We start from the raw sequence: 19,404 nt of genomic DNA, 5'->3' as shown, positions 1-19,404 counted from the left end.
TGGACCTTCCACCTTTTTTTTGTATGACCCGGACACTAAGGTGGTTTTTACATTTCTGAATGGCTTTTAAAAATGGAAAGACTAATATTTTATGACACATGAAAATTCAAGTTGCAGTGTCCATAAGTATTATTGGAACAGCCATGCTCATGCATTTATATATTACCTAAGGCTGTTTTCAGGCCTAGTGAGTAGTTGTAACAGAGACTGGCTGGTGTTCAAAGCCTAAAATATCTGATATCTAATTCTATGCAGAAAATGTTTGCTGATTACTGCTCTAGTGTGTATGTGGAATGAAATTGCTGGGTTCCGCATATTCATTTTTTGCTGTCTTATCAGTTAGATCTATTTTTTAAAAATGCAAAACTCTATAATCTGTTGCATCAGATTATATTTTCTAAAACCCTTTTTTCTTTCCTTTTTTTTTTTTTGAAATGAGGCCTCACTATGTTGCCCGGGGTGGATACAAATTCCTGGGCTTAAGCTATCCTCCTGCCTCAGTCTCCCAAATAGCTAGGACAACAGGCATGTGCCAGCCTGCCCAGCCTTTCTGAAGCTCTTAAACAAATATAAAAAGAACTCTTTGGATCTTATGTTTTCATTTTGTTTAAGTAATGAGCTTTAAACACATCCTTGTATAGTTTCTTTCCCTCTCACTCCAGTGGTCCTGATTGTTGTAGTGGTGAGGAATACCAATTAGGTGTATCTTCCTTTGGAGTGGAGAAAAGACTAGGAAAATAACAGACTCGTATAATTTTTTAACTTCCTTTCAAGATCTTTTTTTTTTTTTCAGATGGAGTTTCGCTCTTGTTGCCCAAGCCAGAGTGCCATGGCGCAATCTCAGCTCACTGCAACCTCCCTCTCCCAGGTCCAAGCAGTTCTCCTGCCTCAGCCTCTAGAGTACCTGGGATTACAGGCATGTGCCAACACGCCTGGCTAATTTTTTGTATTTTTAGTAGAAGCGGAGTTTTACCATGTTAGCCAGGCTGGTCTCGAACTCCTGACCTCAATGGATTCGCCCGCCTCAGCCTCCCAACATGCTGGGATTACAGACACGAACCACCGCTCAGTCCAAGATCTCTTTTATTTATTTATTTATTTATTTATTTTTTGCTCTGTCGCCCAGACTGGAGTGCAGTGGCGCAATCTCGGCTCACTGCAACCTCTGCCTCCCAGGTTCATGCCATTCTCCTGCCTCAGCCTCCTGAGTAGCTGGGACTACAGGCGCCCGCCACCACGTCTGGCTAATTTTTTTTTTGTATTTTTAGTAGAGACGGGCTTTCACCATGCTAGCCAGGATGGTCTCGATCTCCTGACCTCGTGATCCACCCATCTCGGCCTCCCAAAGTGCTGGGATTAGGTGTGAGCCACCACACCCGGTCCAAGATCTCTTTTAAATACCCAAGAATAAGTCATCTAAAAAACGCAAGTGTTGGTCACTGGCTTTTATTGGTCACTGACTTTTCTGCCCTCTACTAGAATACAGAGTCCATAAAGACAGCAATTTTTGTCTACTTTTGTTGTTACTTGTAAAAATGCCTAGCATGTAGTAGATGCTCAAGGAATATTTATTAGTTAAATGAATTTGAAGAACTCCACTCATCTGGATGAAAACTTGAAATTCACTGAACTATTTGGACATAATACATTAATATTTAACAATACTGTATTTGGAATTATGGAAGACACTTCCTGTTTTCTTTTCTTTTCTTTTTTTTTTTTTTGAGATGGAGTTTCGCTCTTATTGCCCAGGCTGTAGTGCAGTGGCTCAATCTTGGCCCAATGCAACCTCTGCCTCCTGGGTTCAAGCTATTCTCCTGCCTCAGCCTCCCGAGTAGCTGGGATTACAGGTGTGGACCACCACGCCTGGCTAATTTTTTGTATTTTTGGTAGAGATGGGGTTTCACCATCTTGGCCAGGCTGATCTTGAACTCCTGACCTCATGATCTGCCCGCCTCGGCCTCCCAAAGGGCTGGGATTGCAGGCGTGAGCCACTGTGCCCAGCTAAAAAGGTTTTTAAAAAATTACTTTATTGAGGTAAAATTCACGTGTGAAAATATTTCTATTTTTACATTTTGGAAGGCTGTATTATTTGATTGGGAAAAGATAGATGGGCTGTGCATGTTTATTTTTTGTTTTTAAATTTTTTTGTTACTCCATACCCTGAAGTTCGAGTCCCTTATTGTTGATTCCCAGGGCTGAGGACTGACATTTTTTTTTTTTTAATTAGTGCTGGTTTCTATGGGATGCAAACTTTTCTCTAATAGCTGAAAGCAGAGGCTTCTGGGTGCTTTCAAATTTCTTCTTTCTTCACGGTGTTAAAAGAGCGCCTTGCCTCCTCTGTGTGTCGTTACGCGTACTGGAGTGCAGAATAGAAAATGCAAAGCAAGACAGCCGTACAGGCGGTTTTTCTTTTTAAAGGAGTTGATAGACAAATGGCACAGAGTTCACTGTTCTCGCCAGCTGAGAGTTTAGCTTCCAGAAAGCACTACTTTAGGGAACAAGTGAAGCAGTGTGGAGGGCCTGAAAGGCTTCATTGACACAGCAGCCGGGAGGCTCTTGTAGCGCATTGTGTGGGGTGCGGTGCCTTCGGAAACCAGCTCTCGAGATGTCTACACCCCCAACATCCCCAACGCTGAAAACATTAGGGTGTTTTTTTTTTTTTGGTTGTTTTTTGTGTGTTTTGTTTTTTGCCATTATACTTGGTTTTTCAAGTGAGATTCCTGGAAAGGTATTTGCTTTTATTTGTTTTTGTTTATTAGTTTCCTCTGTGTGTCAGTCAGTTCTTCGCATGGTCACTTGGCTTACTTGGTAGGAACATGGGGGATCTGGGTGGTGGGGCTGAGGCAGTTTCCCCAACAAATCACTGGTACAACATGAATGTGTTTGTTTTCTGAATGAGAATCTAAGTGCTACCACCAAAAAAGGTGTACTGGGGTAGGAGAAATAAGGTGAATTTGAAGCCAGCAATTGAAATCATTATTGATAGTTTCCTAGTTTTCCTGAAGGTTGATCTGGAGAGATGGAAGTCTAAGCTAAGGAATAATAGATCTGTACCAGTGAAGTTGTAGAATCACTTGCAGGCTCTGAGGGTCTGTCCCAGGGAAGACACAATGATCCGTGGCGTGTTGGTTTGGTATAGAAAGGCCAGGGCCAGGCAAGCTCTTCATCCGTGGTTTTTATTCAGGTATTAATAGAGCTCCTAGTATGTGTCTGGCCTTGAGAAGGCATGTGGCTTGTGTTCCTGCACTTTGAGGGGTTTCGAGTCATAAACCCATAGACCATGGAAGATCCTTAGAGATCGGCAGTCCTCCTCTGACTCTGTGGGGAGCACTGAGGCCCAGAACGTTGGCTTGCTCAAGGTTACAGAGAGTTAGTGGTGGCCTCTTGAGAGGCCAGAGCTTTTTTTTGAGACAGAGTCTCGCTCTGTTGCCCAGGCTGGAGTGCAATGGCCTGATCTCGGCTCACTGCAACCTCCGCCTCCCAGGTTCAGGCGATTCTCATGCCTTAGTCTCCCGAGTAGCTGGGATTACAGGCACCTGCCATGACGCTCGACTAGTTTTTCTATTTTTAGTAGAGACAGGGGTTTCACCATGTTGCCCGGGCTGGTCTCGGACTCCTGAGCTCAGGTGATCCACCTGCCTCAGCCTTCCAAAGTGCTGGGATTACGGGCATGAGCCACTGCTCCTGGCCTAGAAGCCAGATCTTTTTACTCCCAGTTTTATATTTTTCCATTCAACTTCCATTGAAAATGCCTCATAGTTGTTAGAGAACAGTTCAAGAGAATATATAATTCAGTGTTAAAATCGAATAATCAACTGCTACTGCATAGGGGGAGAGTTCATTGTTCACTGGAGCTATCTGGAAGTGTGACAGATTTTGAAGAATGGGAATGGTGTGGACATTCCAAAAGGACCACAAAACCTTGTCTCTGTTCTGTGTTGTTTGGGGATGTCCATGAAGAAATGTATAACCCTCAATCCAAGTGTGAAGCCTTTGCACATGCTGTGGGAGCAGGTATGTTCAGGGAGTGCCTCTGCTGAGCATCCTGCAGACTGATAGGGAGAGAGACATATTGGGTAGAGACCACTCTCTCCCCAAGCAAAACCAAAGCAAGGTGGGGTGGAGGACCCAGGGTGGGAGGGGAAGTGAAGTCCAAGTGATTTACAGGTTTCCAAGTAGGCTTGGAAAGCCATTACACATTTGAGGATGAACCTGGGTCACTACAATTTTGACTCCATGACAGAAGGGCCTTTGTGGAGGTCTTGATGTAAAGAATACGAGTCGCCTCTCAACTTCTGCATAGCTGCTAGAAGTTAGTTCTCAATCTTAAAGTTCGTTCTTTTTCTAGAGGATTGCTGAAAGCAAAAGTAACAGTCTTAACCATCTGCCACTTAAGAGGAGATTTATTGCTTTTTAATGGAAAGGATGCTTGTTCCAACAGGAGAAGGGTATGGCTCAGAGAAGCAAGCCTGGCTGGGCGCAGTGGCTCACGCCTATAATCTCAGGACTTTGGGAGGCCGAGCTGGGTGGATCACCTGAGGCCAGGAGTTCGAGACCAGACTGACCAACATGGCAAAACCCTATCTCTACAAAAAAATACAAAAAATAATTAGCTGGGCGTGATGGTGCACCTGTATAGTTCCAGCTACCCGGGAGGCTGAGGCACGAGAATTGCTTGAACCTGGGAGGTGGAGGTTGCAGTGAGCCGAGACTGCACCACTGCACTCCAGTCTGGGCAATAGAATGAGATTGTCTCAAAAAAAAAAAAAAAAAAAAAGCAGCTGCAGCTTCATCTCTTTGGCCTCCCTGAGCATATATTTTGGTCACTGCTCTGCTGTCAAGCTGTGGAGTAGTGGGGATCCCTAAAGAGCAAACAGCAGGCATGAGTGTTAGAGACCAGAGAGAGCAATGCTGATTCAGGGCACAACGTTCACCAGTACGCAGTATGGCTGGAGTTTAGAGCATGGGGCGGCCCTGAGGTGTCTATAAGGGGAATGGAGAGGAAGGACAAGGCTAAAGAAAGAAGCGGCTAGGATCACAGAGGCCCTGTAAACCGTGTTAAAGAAGGTGGACTCTAACTCAAGGGCAGTGGGGACTATAAATATCAGATTTTAAATTTTACTTTTTTTTTTTTGGATACGGAGTCTTGTTCTTGTTGCCCAGGCTGGAGTGTAATGGCGCGATCTCGACTCACTACAACCTCCACCTCCCATGTTCAAGCAATTCTCCTGCCTCAGCTTCCCGAGTAGCTGGGATTACAGGCGCCCACAACCATGCCTGGCTAATTTTTTTTTTTTTTTTTTTTTTGTATTTTTAGTAGAGATGGGGTTTCATCATATTGGCCAGGCTGGTCTTGAACTTCTGACCTTAGGTGATATGCCCGCCTCGGCTTCCTAAAGTGTTGGGATTACAGGTGTGAGCCACCACCCAAGCCAGATTTAAAATTTCAGATCACTCTGATTGCAGTGTGGGCATACGAAACAGAGTTAGTGACACTAATTAGAAGGCTGTTGCAGTCGTTGAAGAGAGAGAGGTTGATGGCCTGAACCTGTAGAGGCAAAACCATGAGCAGCAATGTTGGCACTCAGGGCAAACAACTCAAAATTGACCTTCAGACAGCTCTGTAATGCAGGATAGAGCTTGCAGGCAGGTGTGACTGGTAATATGCCTTTTGATAGTTTTCAGTTTAACAAATAGTCTGGATAACCAGGTGCTATTCTTTTTAAACAATTATGTTTTAAAGGAAAACATGCCCCTGAGATTTTGGAATTCAGGAGCAAAGCATGGTCCACTCCTGTAGTTGGGCTGGGGCAGAGGCAGTGGGAAGCGGGTGGTAATCAGATTTGGGAGATATTTAGGAAGTAGGGTGGACAAGTAAAGCTTTTGATAGAAAGACATGTTTAGTTAAAGTTGTTTTGTTTCGTTTGAATTGAATTAGTAATATATGCCATGGTAAAATTCAAACAGCACTAAAGGCATGCAATGAAAAGTGTCTCCTTTGGCTGGGCACGGTGGCTCACGCCTGTAATCCCAGCACTTTGGGAGGCTGAGGAGGGTGAATCATGAGGTCAGGATATTGAGACCATCCTGGCTAACATGGTGAAACCCTGTCTCTACTAAAAATACAAAAAATTAGCCAGGTGTGGTGGTGGGCGCCTGTAGTCCCAGCTACTCGGGAGGCTGAGGCAGGAGAATGGCGTGAACCCGGGAGGCAGAGCTTGCAGTGAGCTGAGATCGCACCACTGCACTCCAGCCTGAGCGACAGAGCGAGACTCTGTCTCAAAAAAAAAAAAAAAAAGTGTCTCCTTAACCAGAGTCAGCCATTCTTAACAGTTCTTGTGTATTCTAGAGCTTTTTGTGCCACTGTAAGCCTATATTTAATTTTTATCTTTTATAAAAATTGGAACATACTATATACTTTGCTCTTCCCTTTACTAATTCACTTAACATTGTATTTTGGCAGTCTTGCTACATCTATTTTTGGTTTTGTTTTTAAAGAGACAGGGCCTTGGTCTATCGCTCAGGCTGGATTGCAGTGGTGCAATCATAGCTCACCGTAACCCCAGACTCCTAGGCTCAAGGGATCCTCCTGCCCCTGCCTCCAAGTAGCTAGGACTACAGGGGTGTGCCACCATGCCCAAATAATTTTTAAAATTTTTATAGAGATGGGATCTCCCTATGTTGCCCAGGCTGGTCTCAAACCCTGGCCTCAAGTGATCCTCCTGCGTTGACCTCCCAGAGCATTGGGATTACAGGTGTAAGCCACCATGTCCTGCCTACTTTGCTCTTTTGAATAACTATTTAATAGTCCATTGTTTGAATGTGCGTTCTCATTATTTATTTAAACTAGTCTCCTTTTTTTTTTTTTGAGACAGGGTCTCGTGTTTCTCAGGCTGGAGTGCAGTGGCGTGATCTCAGCTCACTGCAACCTCCGGCTCCTGAGGTCAAAGTATTCTCCCGCCTCAGCCTCCTGATTAGCTGAGACTACAGGTGTGTGCCACCACACCCAGCTAATTTTTGTATTTTTTTTGTAGAGTCGGAGTTTCACCCTGTTGCTCAGGCTGGTTTCAAACTCCTGGGCTCAAGCGATCCACCTGTCTCAGCCTCCCAAAGTGCTAGGATTACAGGTGTGAGTCACCACAACCAGCCAAATTGGTCTCCAAATTGATGTACATTGGGGCTGTTTCTAATTTTTGATATTTGAGTTAGATTTTTTAAAATTAGATTTTAAATTGAGGGAAGAGACACAAAATAATGAAGGAAGAATTCTAGGTGGTGAAAAAGATTTATACATAAACAGAGACCACTAGTGTCTTTGTGTCTGACGGACTACTCTTGACTCTCCTAGGCCGTAGGATGAACATATTTATGAGGAGGGAGGTGGGAGAGTAATGGGTGTTTCTGCAGACCCTTGAGTCTATGTGTAGAATTGGGATGTGACTTAGGAACTGGGCATTTTTAACAGGGTCAGAGTGAAGCTGTCCATAGCCACTTCTTCTCCAATTAAAGATCTTTCAGGGGAGCAGGCTGCCACAGCTGTGAACATTGATCACACTCTGCTTCGGTAAAAATGCCTTCCTGCCTGTGCACAGACATCACCCTGTTGTATCCTAAATCCACCTGTTGTCATAGTTGTTTCTCTGGGCACCCCAGCCATAGTAAGAAATATGAAGTATTGGCTGGGCGCAGTGGCTTAGGCCTGTAATCCCAGCACGTTGGGAGGCCAAGACCGGTGGATCACAAGGTCAGGAGTTCGAGACTAGCCTGGCCAACATAGTGAAACCCTGTCTCTACTAAAAATACCAAAATTAGCTGGGCATGGTGGCATGTTCCTGTAATCCCAGCTACTTGGGAGGCTGAGGCAGGAGAATTGCTTGAACCCGGGAGGTGGAGGTTACAACGAACTGAGATTGTGCCACTGCACTCCAGCCTGGGCAACAGAGTGTGACTCCGTCTCAAAAAAAAAAAAAAAAAAAAAAAAGAAGAGAAAAGACGTATTTGTGAAGTATTTGTGAAATAAAAGAAGAGGTTTGCTGGCTTGAGTAGAAAGTTGTGTCAGGGAGGAATGAGAAATGGGCCATTTGTTTAAGGCCACCCCCGACTAGCTCTTCCTTTTCTTTTCTTTTCTTTTTTTTTGAGACGGAGTTTCGTTCTTGTTGCCCAGGCTGGAGTGCAACGATGTGATCTCGGCTCACTGCAACCTCCGCCTCCCGGGTTCAAATGACTCTCCTGCCTCAGCCTTCTGAGTTACAGGCATGCGCCACCACGCCTGGATAATTTATTTTATTTTATTTTTTTACATGTTTAGTAGAGATGGGTTTTCTCCATGTTGGTCAGGCTGGTCTTAAGCTCCCAACTTCAGGTGATCCACTCGCCTCGGCCTCCCAAAGTGTTGAGATCACAGGCGTGAGCCACCACGCCTGGCCAGCTCTTCCTTTTCATGTAAGCATGCTCTTAACTTTTCTGCTGGAGCTGGAGAAATTAGTTTTACCCAAGATTATGCAGCCATTTGCCAGTTGCATAATTTTGGGTAAGTTTCAACATCTCCAAGCTTCAGTTCCCCATCAGTCAAATGGGCATCATAATTCCCACTTGGCACAGTGTTGGGAAGATTTATTGAGTCAATGTATGTGAAAGGGCCTATGTTTCATTTTACTTTTTTGCAAGGCCTTGTCAGAATGGAGTTTCTAAGGCAATGTGTAATCCAACCCAAGATAATAGATACCAAAATGTTCTATTCTTTCCTGGGATGTGACTGCCAATGTTAACCTCCCATACTCTCAGCCTTTGTGCTTTACTGAAACTATATGTGAAAGTTCATCACCTTCAGGGAATTCATACAAAATTTATTTACATTTGTATAGTACTTGATAGCTGTTAAAGAGACCTTAGCAACAATCATCTAATTTGAACCCCCTAGCAAACCTTCTGTGGCAAGGCACATTTTATCACCATGTTACAGATAACATAAATGAGGCTCAGAGAGAATGATATAAAGAAACTGAGGGCCAGGCACGGTGGCTCATACCTGTATTCCCAGCATTTTGGGAGGCCAAGGCAGGAGGATCCCTTGAGGTCAGGAGTTCAAGACCAGCCTGACCAACATGTGAAACCCCGTCTCTACCAAAAATATGAAAGTTAGTCAGGTGTGGTGGTGCATGCATGTAGTCCCAGCTACTCGTGAGGATGAGGCAGGAGAATTCCTTGAGCCCAGGAGGCAGAGATTGCAGTGAGCTGCACACCACTGCACTCCAGCCTGGGCAAGAGTGAGAGACCTTGTCTCAAAAAAAAAAAAAAAAAAAAGATCCAGGTGCCATGTCTCATGCCTGTAATCCCAGCACTTTGGGAGGCTGAGATGGGTGGATCACCTGAGGTCAGAAGTTCAAGACCAGCCTGGCCAACACGGTGAAACCCCGTCTCTAGTAAAAATACAAAAATGAGCTAGGCATGGTGGCAGGTGCCTGTAATCCCAGCTACTCAGGAGGCTGAGGCAGGAAAATCACTTCAACCTGGGAGGTAGAGGTTGCAGTAAGCTGAGATCGTGCCATTGCACTCTCGCCTGGGCAACGGAGTAAGACTCGTCTCAAAAAAAAAAAAAAAAAAAAAAAAGAAACTGAGGCTCAAATAATAAACAGCAGAGACCAGGAGTAGATTACTTCTAGACTACTTCAAGACTAAAGAGATGAGAGGTAGCTTCCCTGACCTCAATCTGCCTAGGTTTGGAATTCTTGAGTCTGTTTCCCCAATCATGTTTTGCATCCTAGTAAGACGCATGCCACTTCTAAAATAATTTTTCTGTTGAAATAATAATAGCAGGCCGGGCACGGTGGCTCACACCTGTAATCTCAGCACTTTGGGAGGCCGAGGCAGGTGGATCACCTGAGGCCAGGAGTTCGAGGCCAGTCTGGACAACATGGCAAAACCCTGTCTCTACTAAAAACACAAAAATTAGCTCAGTGTGGTGGTGGGCGCCTGTAGTCCCAGATACTTGGGAGGCTGAGGCAGGATAATTGTTTCAGCCCGGGAGGCAGAGGTTGCAGTGAGCTGAGATGGCACCACTGCACTGCAGCCTGGGCAACAGAGTGAGACTCCGTCTCAAAACAACAACAACAAAAAGAAATAATAACATCAGCAAAATTATTGTTTGTAAAACACCTTAAAATTGATGGACTCATTTGATTCTTACAGTAGTCTCCTGGGTAAGTAGAGCAAACATGAGTTATTCTATTTTTCAGATGAGGAAATAGATGTTAGAATGGAGACCTGCCCAATGTCAAACAACTAAGAAGCAGAACTGGAATGGGAACCTGACTTTCTCGGCAGCAACTTCAATGCCTTCTTATAGGTTCATTATTGTTGTTATACTTTTATTATGCTTCTATTGTGCTGTGTAATTTGTTTTTAAAAATTCAAATTAGTTAACCTCTTGTAGACATTCATTGAAATACATTTGTTGAGCACCTGTGTAAACTGCTCACCATTTAGTTGGGAGAAAGGTAAATAAACAAAGTTACAAAGACAAAACATACTTTGCAATTTGGAGACTTAATAAATGTTTTTGATGACAGTGTGATGACAGCTTGTGAGTTAATATGAAGGCTCGGCATGGTGGCTCAAGCCTTTAATCCCAGTACTTTGGGAGGTCGAGGAAGGCGGATCATGAGGTTAGGAGTTTGAGAACAGCCTGGCCAACATGGTGAAACCCCATCTCTACTAAAAATACAAAAAAATTAGCCACGTGTGTTGGCGCGTGCCTGTAATCCCAGCTACTTAGGAGGCTGAGGCAGGAGAATCGCTTGAACCCAGGAGGTGGAGGTTGCAGTGAGCAGAGATCATGCCACTGCACTCCAGCTTGGGTGACAGAGCGAGACTCCGTCTCAAACAAACAAACAAAAAAACCACAATGGACTTCTGTAAAATAAGAGAGAAAGTAGCCACATGTATATATACCCATGTGCATAAGTTCCCTCCACACACCAGTGAAATCATCTGAATTTTACATTTCAATAAGTAACTGGCACCTTCTTGGCATATTAATCTGTAGGAAATTACAGGCTATAGTGTTGTGGTATATTATCAGAGAATATCAAGTAGATTTCAGTATTATGTTACTTTGACGTCACTGCCCGGCATTGCTTTGGTCTTTTCCTTACTACTAATATAAATTATTATTTATAATAATTTCCTTTGTTAACAGCATATTCCTTGCTTGATAATAAAGACTTCACTTATTTCTGTCCTCTTGCTGTTTGGGGTCATGACTGGTGTCTGCTCACCCTTCTCAGTTCTCCAGAGCAACATGTGACCTGAAGCCAACTCGGAAAAAGAAGAAACAGGTCAAAGAAGAGAGCAAAGATTAAACAGAACAGTGTGTTTGGAGCACTCGATCTTGAATTAAAAAAAAAGCAAAGGAGTACAACTCCTCTGTGTAGTGAATTGATTTTACTCAGAGAGGTCTGGCTGTGGCCCTCGGCTACTGGGAGATGATCTCTAGGCCCCTGGAATGTCCTGCCCAATAGGAATGTCATTGTTTGCCTGAGGAGCTTGGCCACCATATGCTTGAATGATGTGATTTATAATGGGGGCTTTGAAACACGCCGTATCAGTTCCAGCCCCCATAGGGACTGGAGAGCAAAGGTCAGTCATGCAGGCAGCATGTGGTCAAGCTCCAGCAACGGCTCTGGACACCAAAGACTTGGGCAAGCTTTCCTGGTGGCAGCACTCGCAAGCACTGTCACACCTCGTAGCTGGGAGGGGCAGTGATGTCTGGAATTTCACAGGAGAAGGTGTCCAAAGTTTCCCGTGTGGCTCTTCCCAGACTTTGCCCTCTGGATCTCTTCCCTTGGCTGGTTCTGATGTGTACCCTTTTGCTGCAAAAAAAGTTTAATTAATTTGTCATAAGTATAGTGCTTCCCTGAGTACTGTGAGTCATTGTAGCAAATTATCAAACCTGCGGGGATAGTGGAACCAAACCCTGAACTGGCTACTGGTGTCTGAAGTGAGGGTGGCCTGGTAGAGGACTGTTCCTTACCCCCTGAAGTCTGGCCTGCCTCCAGGTAGTTGGGGTCAGACATCACTGCGTTTCCCAAAGCCTGCTTTTAGATTTAGATTTTGACGCTTTTGACACTTTCTAGCTTGGTTACGTCTCTCGGCTTCATTTTTTTTTTTTTTTTTAAGACGGATTCTCGCTCTGTTGCCCAGGCTGGAGTGCAATGGCACGATCTCAGCTCACAGCAACCTCCGCCCCCTGGGTTCAAGCGATTCTCCTGCCTGAGCCTCCTGAGTAGCTGGGGTTATAGGTGCCCGCCACCACGCCTGGCTAATTTTTTTTTTTTTGTAATTTTAGTAGAGACGGAGTTTCACCATGTTGGCCAGGCTGGTCTCAAACTCCTGACCTGCCTCAGCCTCCCAAAGTGCTGGGATTACAGGTGTGAGCCACCGCACCTGGCCGGCTTCAATTTTTCTAATCCTTAATTTGGGGATCATACTTGTCCTATTTTCTTCACAGGGTTAATTATGAAGATCAAAAATTAAATAGTGTATGTGTGAGAGAGCTATTGATAGCAAACAAGAACATGATATCTAAAACTATAAAGGACCATCAAAAGGTATTACTTTTATTACAATGGAACTAAATGGTGGAGATAATGTGGTGAGGTACATGTGTTAGGTAAGGCTTTCTTCAATCATTCATTACACAAATAAAGATTGAATTTAGGTGTTGGGGAGATAAGTCAGGGCCCTGCTCTGTGGGGGCTTCTATTCTACTGAGGGAGAGAGAAAATAAAGAGGCAACTGAGGAGAATAATTAGACTGTGGTCATTGTTGTGAGGGAAGCAGAATGATAAGGTAACAATTCTGTTGGAAGGGGTGCCTCTCAAGACAGAGTGGCCAGAGAAGGCTCCTAAGAACTGATGTTTGAATAAAGAAGTTAAAAAAGAGAACAAGGGTATTTAGGCAGAAGGAATAGCAAAGGCAAAGGCCCTGAGGTGGGAAAGAGCTTGGTGTATGTACAGAACAGAGAAGAGATCTGTGTGTCTGGCCTGGGGATAAGGTTGGAGATATGCATGAGTCAGAAGAAGAAGGGTCCTTTTTTTTTTCTTTTTCTTTTTTGAGACAAGGTCTCACTCTGTCGCACAGGCTGGAGTGCAGTGGGACAATCTCGATTCACTGCATCCTCGACCTCCCCAGCTCAAGTGATCCTCCCACCTCAGCCTCCCAAGTAGCTGGGACAATAGGTGTGCGCCACCATGACTGGCTATTTATTTGTATTTTTAGTAGAGATGGGGTTTTGTCATGTTGCCCAGGGGTGGGGCAAGTTCCTGGGATCAAGCTTATCTGCTCGCCTCAGCATCCCAAAGTGCTGGGATTACAGGCATGAGCCACTGTGTTTGGCAGAGAAGGGCCTTATTTGCCAGAGAAAATATTTGGATTTTTAAGAGTGACATGAAGTTAGGGTAGTTTTAAGTAGGCAGGTGAGATGAACTGCTTTAAGAAGACACTCCAGGCTGGGCGCAGTGACTCACGCCTGTAATCCCAGCACTTTGGGAGGTGAAGGTGGGCGGATCACCTCAGGTCGGGAGTTCGAGACCAGCCTGACCAACATGGAGAAACCTCGTCTCTACTAAAAAAAAATACAAAATTAGCTGGGCATGGTGGCATATATACCTGTAATCCCAGCTACTTGGGAGGCTGAGGCAGCACAATCGCTTGAACCTAGGAGGCGGAGGTAGCGGTGAGCCATTGCACTCCAGCCTGGGCAACAAGAGCAAAACTCTGTCACACACACAAAACAAAAACAAAAACACCCACACATACAAGAATACACTCCAGCTGCTGAACGGGAATGAGGGGAGGCAGGGAGACCTCACCAGGAGACTATGTAGGGAAGGAGCTGGCTGAGGAGAGATGGAGAAATGGTCATCTTCCAGCTATGCTTTAAGGTAGAACCAAAAAGCCTTGCTGATGGACTCCAGATGTTGGGGATGGGGTAGGCAAGGGGAAGAAAGGTTTGTCAGCTGCCTCCTCTGGGAGGCAGATGCTGAATGAGGAGTGTAAGAGGCCTAAAAGGGAGTGCCTATGAGAGGGGACAGGAAGCAGGGTTCAGCAAGGAGAGCCTCAGACTGAAATGCAGATAGAATCTTGGGCAACATATTGGGGAACTCCAGAGCAAATGTGTTTCATTAGAGGGGTTCGCATAAGGCAGAAATGTCCAGGCCCTAAGAGCCCCTCTACTCTGTTCAGTCACTGGCCAGGGCCTGATGAGAGGAGTGTGCCTTGGTTGGAAAACTGAGACAGATTCCTCAGCACTAACAGCTGGGGCTGACAGCTAACTGTCCTCCTTGCAGTTGTGCAGCAAGTTCTTTCTTGAAGACAAATCCAGGTGAGGCACCTTCATGGCTACCACAGTCTTCCTTTTGTACCATGTGGATCTACATTTCCACATACGTCGAGGGGTAGCTCTTCCGGGGTTTCAGTGGGCTCTTTTCTTGAAGGGACTTAGATAAGGGAGGTCAGTGGGATAACCACAGGCTGTTGCTGCAGTTGGTCTTGCAATAGGTAACATCATTTCCCTCCTCCATTAGCCATTCTAAATTCCACTCTCCCTCTCTGCTAGAGATGACACCACTGTCATTTCTGCTGGTCTTGATAGCTTACCAAGCGGTGTAGCACAACCCTGATTCCTCAGAGGCTCTGAGTCCCTGATCACTTCACCCTTCACAGGCTGGGCTGCACTTGCCATTCAGGTTACCACTGGGCATGAAGAGTACCAAGAGGTGCCCAAGTGGCTCACCTGAGTTTCACACATATTCCTTCCTGCCTTATTGTCCAAGAGCAGTTCTAGCTCCTTTTGTTGATCAGGCTCCATATCCCTGCCCCAGGCTCAAACAGAGCTTCACCCTCTAGAATACAGGCTGGAGCAGTATTCCCAGGCGTGGAATATGTTTGCCGCCAGAACCCTCCAGGCATTGTATTTTTTTTTTTTTTTTTTTGAGACGGAGTCTCGCTCTGTCGCCCAGGCTGGAGTGCAGTGGCCGGATCTCAGCTCACTGCAAGCTCCGCCTCCCGGGTTTACGCCATTCTCCTGCCTCAGCCTCCCAAGTAGCTGGGACTACAGGCGCCCACCACCTCGCCCAGCTAGTTTTTTGTATATTTTTTTAGTAGAGATGGGGTTTCACCGTGTTAGCCAGGATGGTCTCGATCTCCTGACCTTGTGATCCGCCCGTCTTGGCCTCCCAAAGTGCTGGGATTACAGGCTTGAGCCACCGCGCCCGGCCACCCTCCAGGCATTGTAGTTCCTTCTTTGTGCATGCAAGATGCAGCATTTTGTCTTTTGTTTCATAGGCAATGACCTAGTATGCCCTTGACCACTGGATTCCAAAAAACTTTATGGAAGGGGCAAGTCCTGGAATCTTCAAAGAGTTTATGTCTCATTTTCTAGACTGCATGTGTCTTCCCGAGGCTTTCAGGTGCCAGCCACCTCTTGCTATTTTCCAAAATTAGCCTAATGTCATTGATGAATGGAGCATTGTGATATTCTGTGGGAAGTCCAGATGATCTAGATCTTTTCTGAATGTATCATGACATAGACTGGGAGAGTTAACAACAACCCTAGGGGTGGGGGGAATCTAAATGAATATTGTCATCCAGTCCATGTGAATGCTGTTTCTGATTCTCTTTCCTGATCAAGATAAAGAAGAGTGAATTTGCCAAATCAATGGCCAAATGTCATGTACTTTAAGCCATATTTATATATTCTAGCTATGATACCACACCCAGCATGATCACTCGAGGCTTGAGCTGAGCTGGGAATCGTCTAGGGTTATTTCCAAGGATCCATGTGTTTTCTGCAGGGGCCAGGCTGGTGAATTAAACAGAGGTATGATACAGACCACGATCCTTGCATCCTTGAGGTACTTAAGGGTGGCAATGATCTCTATCTTCCATCTGGCATGAGATATTATTTTGTATTTGCTATCTTGGCTGGGTGAAGGGGAGAGGGACACAATTTCAGAGGCTTCCACTGACCTTCCCCACCATGATAGCTCTTATAGCATAAAGCAGGGGCCCCACATGGGGGCTTCCCCAACTGCTGAATATACCAATCCCAGTTATACATTCAGGGACTGGGGCAATGACCACCAGGTGTGGCCAGAGCCCTGGTGGACCCACTCGAAGCTGGACATCAGCCAGAATCCCCATTTTACCTGACCTATAGCCCATCATTGTAACAGGGGCCATTATGACATTTCGGGTCTTTGAATATCAGTGCTATTCAGGCCCTGTGTCTAGTAGTCTTCAACATGTCTGGATATTCCTCCTCTCCCAGGTGACAGTCAGCCAGGACTGGTGGAATTATTACAGTGCACACTTGCTGTGATGTTGCAGGGACCTTCCTCTTGGGGACTCTGCCACATTTTCCATTTCGGGTCTGAAAAATGTTGCAGGTCTAGGAAATGAGAAGGAATCATTACTTTTTTTCAGTGTTCTTAAAACATATATTTTATTTTAAATTGTGATAAAAACATAACATTTTAAACTGGGTGTGCATGTTTGTAGTCCTAGCTACTTGGGAGGCTGAGGTGGGAGGATCACTTGAACCCAGGAGGTCAAGGTTGTGGTGAGCAGAGACAGTGCCACTGCACTCCAGCCTGGGCAACAGAGTGAGACCCCGTCTCCAAAAAAGAAGAAAACCACACACAAAACAACATTGGTCACTTTACCAATTTGTAAGTGTACAGTTCCACAGTTTTAAGTATATTCACAGTGTTGTGCAGCTGAGCTCTAGAGCTGCTCATCTTGCAACACTGACACCCCATACCCATTAAACAACAACTCCAAATTTCTCCCTGCCCCTGGCTTCTGGCAACCACCATCCTACTTTCTGTTCCTATGAATCCGACTGCTTTAGATGTCTCATATAAATAAAATCATGCAGTATTTTTGTCTTTTGGTGACTGGTGTGTTTCAGTTAGCATAATATCCTCAAGGCTCATGTTGTAGTATGTGACAGGACTTCCTTCCTTTTTAAGGCTGAATAATGTACATTTCCCATTTTATTTATTCTTTCATCCATCAATGGACACTTGCGTTGCTTCCACCTGTTGGCTGTTGTGAATAACGCTGCTGTGAATATGGGTGTGCAAATATCTCAAGACCCTGCTTTCAATACTTTTGAAGTGGGATTGCTGGATCATATGGTAATTCCATTTTTAAGTTTTTGGGAACACTCAGACTGTTTTCCACAGCAGCTCACCATTTTACATTTCCACCAATACTGCACAAGGCTTCCAATTTCTCTACTTCAAGACTTTTTACGGGGGCAACTGTGCTCAGCCTATTCTTGCATTTGTTTGATTTGCCCTTGTTGGCTGTTAATTTTATCCCTAGGGATATCATGTTCTAGTAATCAACTTAATTTCCCCTTGACTGACTGACTGACTGATTTATTTATTTATTGAGACAAGGTCTCACTCTGTCACAAGGATGGAGTGCAATGGCACCAGCCTAGGAGGCTCACTGCAGCCTCCAACCCCTGGGCTCAAGAGATCCTCCCACCTCAGCCTCCTACGTAGCTGGAACTACAGGCACATGCAACTATGCCTGGCTAATTTAAAAAATTTTTTTTTTTTTTTTTTTTTTTTAGAGACAGGTCTTACTATGTTGCCCAGGTTGGTCATGAATCCCTGGCCTTAGGTGATCCTCCCACCTTGCACTGGGATTACAGGCATGAACCGCACCTGGTCTTGACCGGCTCTTTGACTTTGCTGGTCATTAAGAGAATTGTGACCTCCTGGCTTCTACTGTTGCCACCTGGCCTTTATTGCTTGGCACTGGGGAGGGGATTGGTTATTTCCATTGCTATCAATAATCTCAGCTTTGTTATGACCTCTCCTATCTTCATCCCTGGCCTACGGAGGGGAGGCCCCACTGTCTGTACATCTCCCATTTTGTTTATTGATGCTGGTACCACCCTCACCAATGCCGCAGTAAAGGATGTGTGTCTTCCATGGAACATAATCCCATAGTGAGTCTTTAGACCTCAAATAATACATTCCAACACATCTACTTTCCTAAACTTTCAAATTTCTTCCTCCACTGCTGATGTGGAGGAAGCATTGAAATTCAAGCATTTCAATTGTGCTGCATGGGTTATTACTTTTTCAAGGCTTTTAGGAGCACACTAATATTCATATATCTGAACTATTTTGTGGGGTCCTTGCTGGAGTGTAAATCCTGTATCCCAAGAAAGTGCCCCCAAATTAATAAACTTTCTTATCCAGGTTTCTATTCTGATATTCTCAAAACTCTAGGTCCGGCTGGGCACAGTGGCTCACGCCTGGAATCCTAACACTTTGGGAGGATGAGGCAGGTGGATCACTTGAGGTCAGGAGTTCGAGACCAGCCTGGCCAACATGGTGAAACCCCGTCTCTACTAAAAATACAAAAATTAGCCAGGCGTGGTGACAGGTGCCTGTAATCCCAGCTACTCGGGAGGCTGGGGCAGGAGAATCGCTTGAACCCGGGAGGCGGAGGTTGCAGTGAGCCAAGATTGTGCCACTGCACTCCAGCCTGGGTGACAGAGCGAGAGAGACTGTCAAAAAAAAAAAAAAAAACAAAAACAGGTGGGGAGTAGTGGCTCACACCTGTAATCCCAGCACTTTGGGAGGCTGAGGTGGTCTGATCACGAGGTCAGGAAATTGACACCATACTGGCTAACATGGTGAAACCCCATCTCCTCTAAAAATACAAAAAATTAGCTGGGCGTGGTGGAGTGTTGCCTGTAATCCCAGCTACTGGGGAGGCTGAGGCAGGAGAATCACTTAAATCCAGGAGGCAGAGGTTGCAGTGAGCAGAGATAGTGCCACTGCACTCCAGCCTGGGGGGACAGAACAAGACTCCGTATCAAAAAACAAACAAAAAAGAAACAAAAAACCAAACAAAAAACAAAAAAAATTCTAGGTCCATAGGCACCTCCCCTGCTCCTGCTCCTACATGCTGGGTTTAGTTCCTTTCTTCCTTGTAAGGCCCAGCACGTTCTTGGCTCTGAATTACGTTGTGGCTTATGCTCAGTTATTCTGGCAGCCAGAAGAGGAGTTGGGGCCGATCTGGAGGGACACTCCTGTTATGTTTCAGGGAGAGATCTCTGCGTTGCCTTTCCTGGGCAGCAGGTGGTGCTGGCTCTTAACAGAGAGGGGTGGGTCCTCTTAGCAGGGTATGTGGGGTCAGAGGATTCTGGGAACCAAAATTTTCAGGGATCTCCACCATCCAACGTACCAGATGTCCCCATTCTGTGTGTTGGAATCCTAGCCCAAGTTTTTTCAGCCAGGGCCTTGATCTTGACAGGGCGGATCTACCTTGGCTAAGGGTTCTAGCTACCTGTCTCAGCCTCAGTGGGGT

At 45.3% G+C, this 19,404-nt stretch overlaps 2 long non-coding RNA genes across 3 annotated transcripts in view; one reads left to right on the top strand and one right to left on the bottom strand.

The window, feature by feature from the left end:
* The window catches only part of LOC108581385, a 42,720-nt gene extending 32,030 nt beyond the window's left edge, over window positions 1-10,690 (top strand). Inside the window, exon 3 of one of the 2 annotated variants that reach the window (XR_001893522.3) lies at window positions 10,239-10,690. This is a non-coding gene — a long non-coding RNA (uncharacterized LOC108581385). The remainder of the gene's footprint in view (window positions 1-10,238) is intronic. The other variant, XR_004177082.1, reaches the window with a different exon arrangement.
* A 742-nt stretch (window positions 10,691-11,432) lies between these two features.
* Window positions 11,433-16,548, bottom strand: LOC116269495. Its single transcript, XR_004177081.1, has 2 exons — window positions 16,212-16,548; window positions 11,433-11,873 (listed from the first exon to the last, which is right to left on the bottom strand). It is a non-coding gene; the product is annotated as an uncharacterized LOC116269495 (long non-coding RNA).
* Between the last annotated feature and the right edge of the window lie 2,856 nt (window positions 16,549-19,404).

This window comes from Papio anubis, chromosome 1, assembly GCF_008728515.1.
Source record: "Papio anubis isolate 15944 chromosome 1, Panubis1.0, whole genome shotgun sequence".
In the NCBI taxonomy this organism is placed as follows: Eukaryota; Metazoa; Chordata; class Mammalia; order Primates; family Cercopithecidae; genus Papio; species Papio anubis.
Note: the sequence above shows the minus strand (reverse complement) of the source record. Positions and strands in the feature narration are given on the sequence as shown.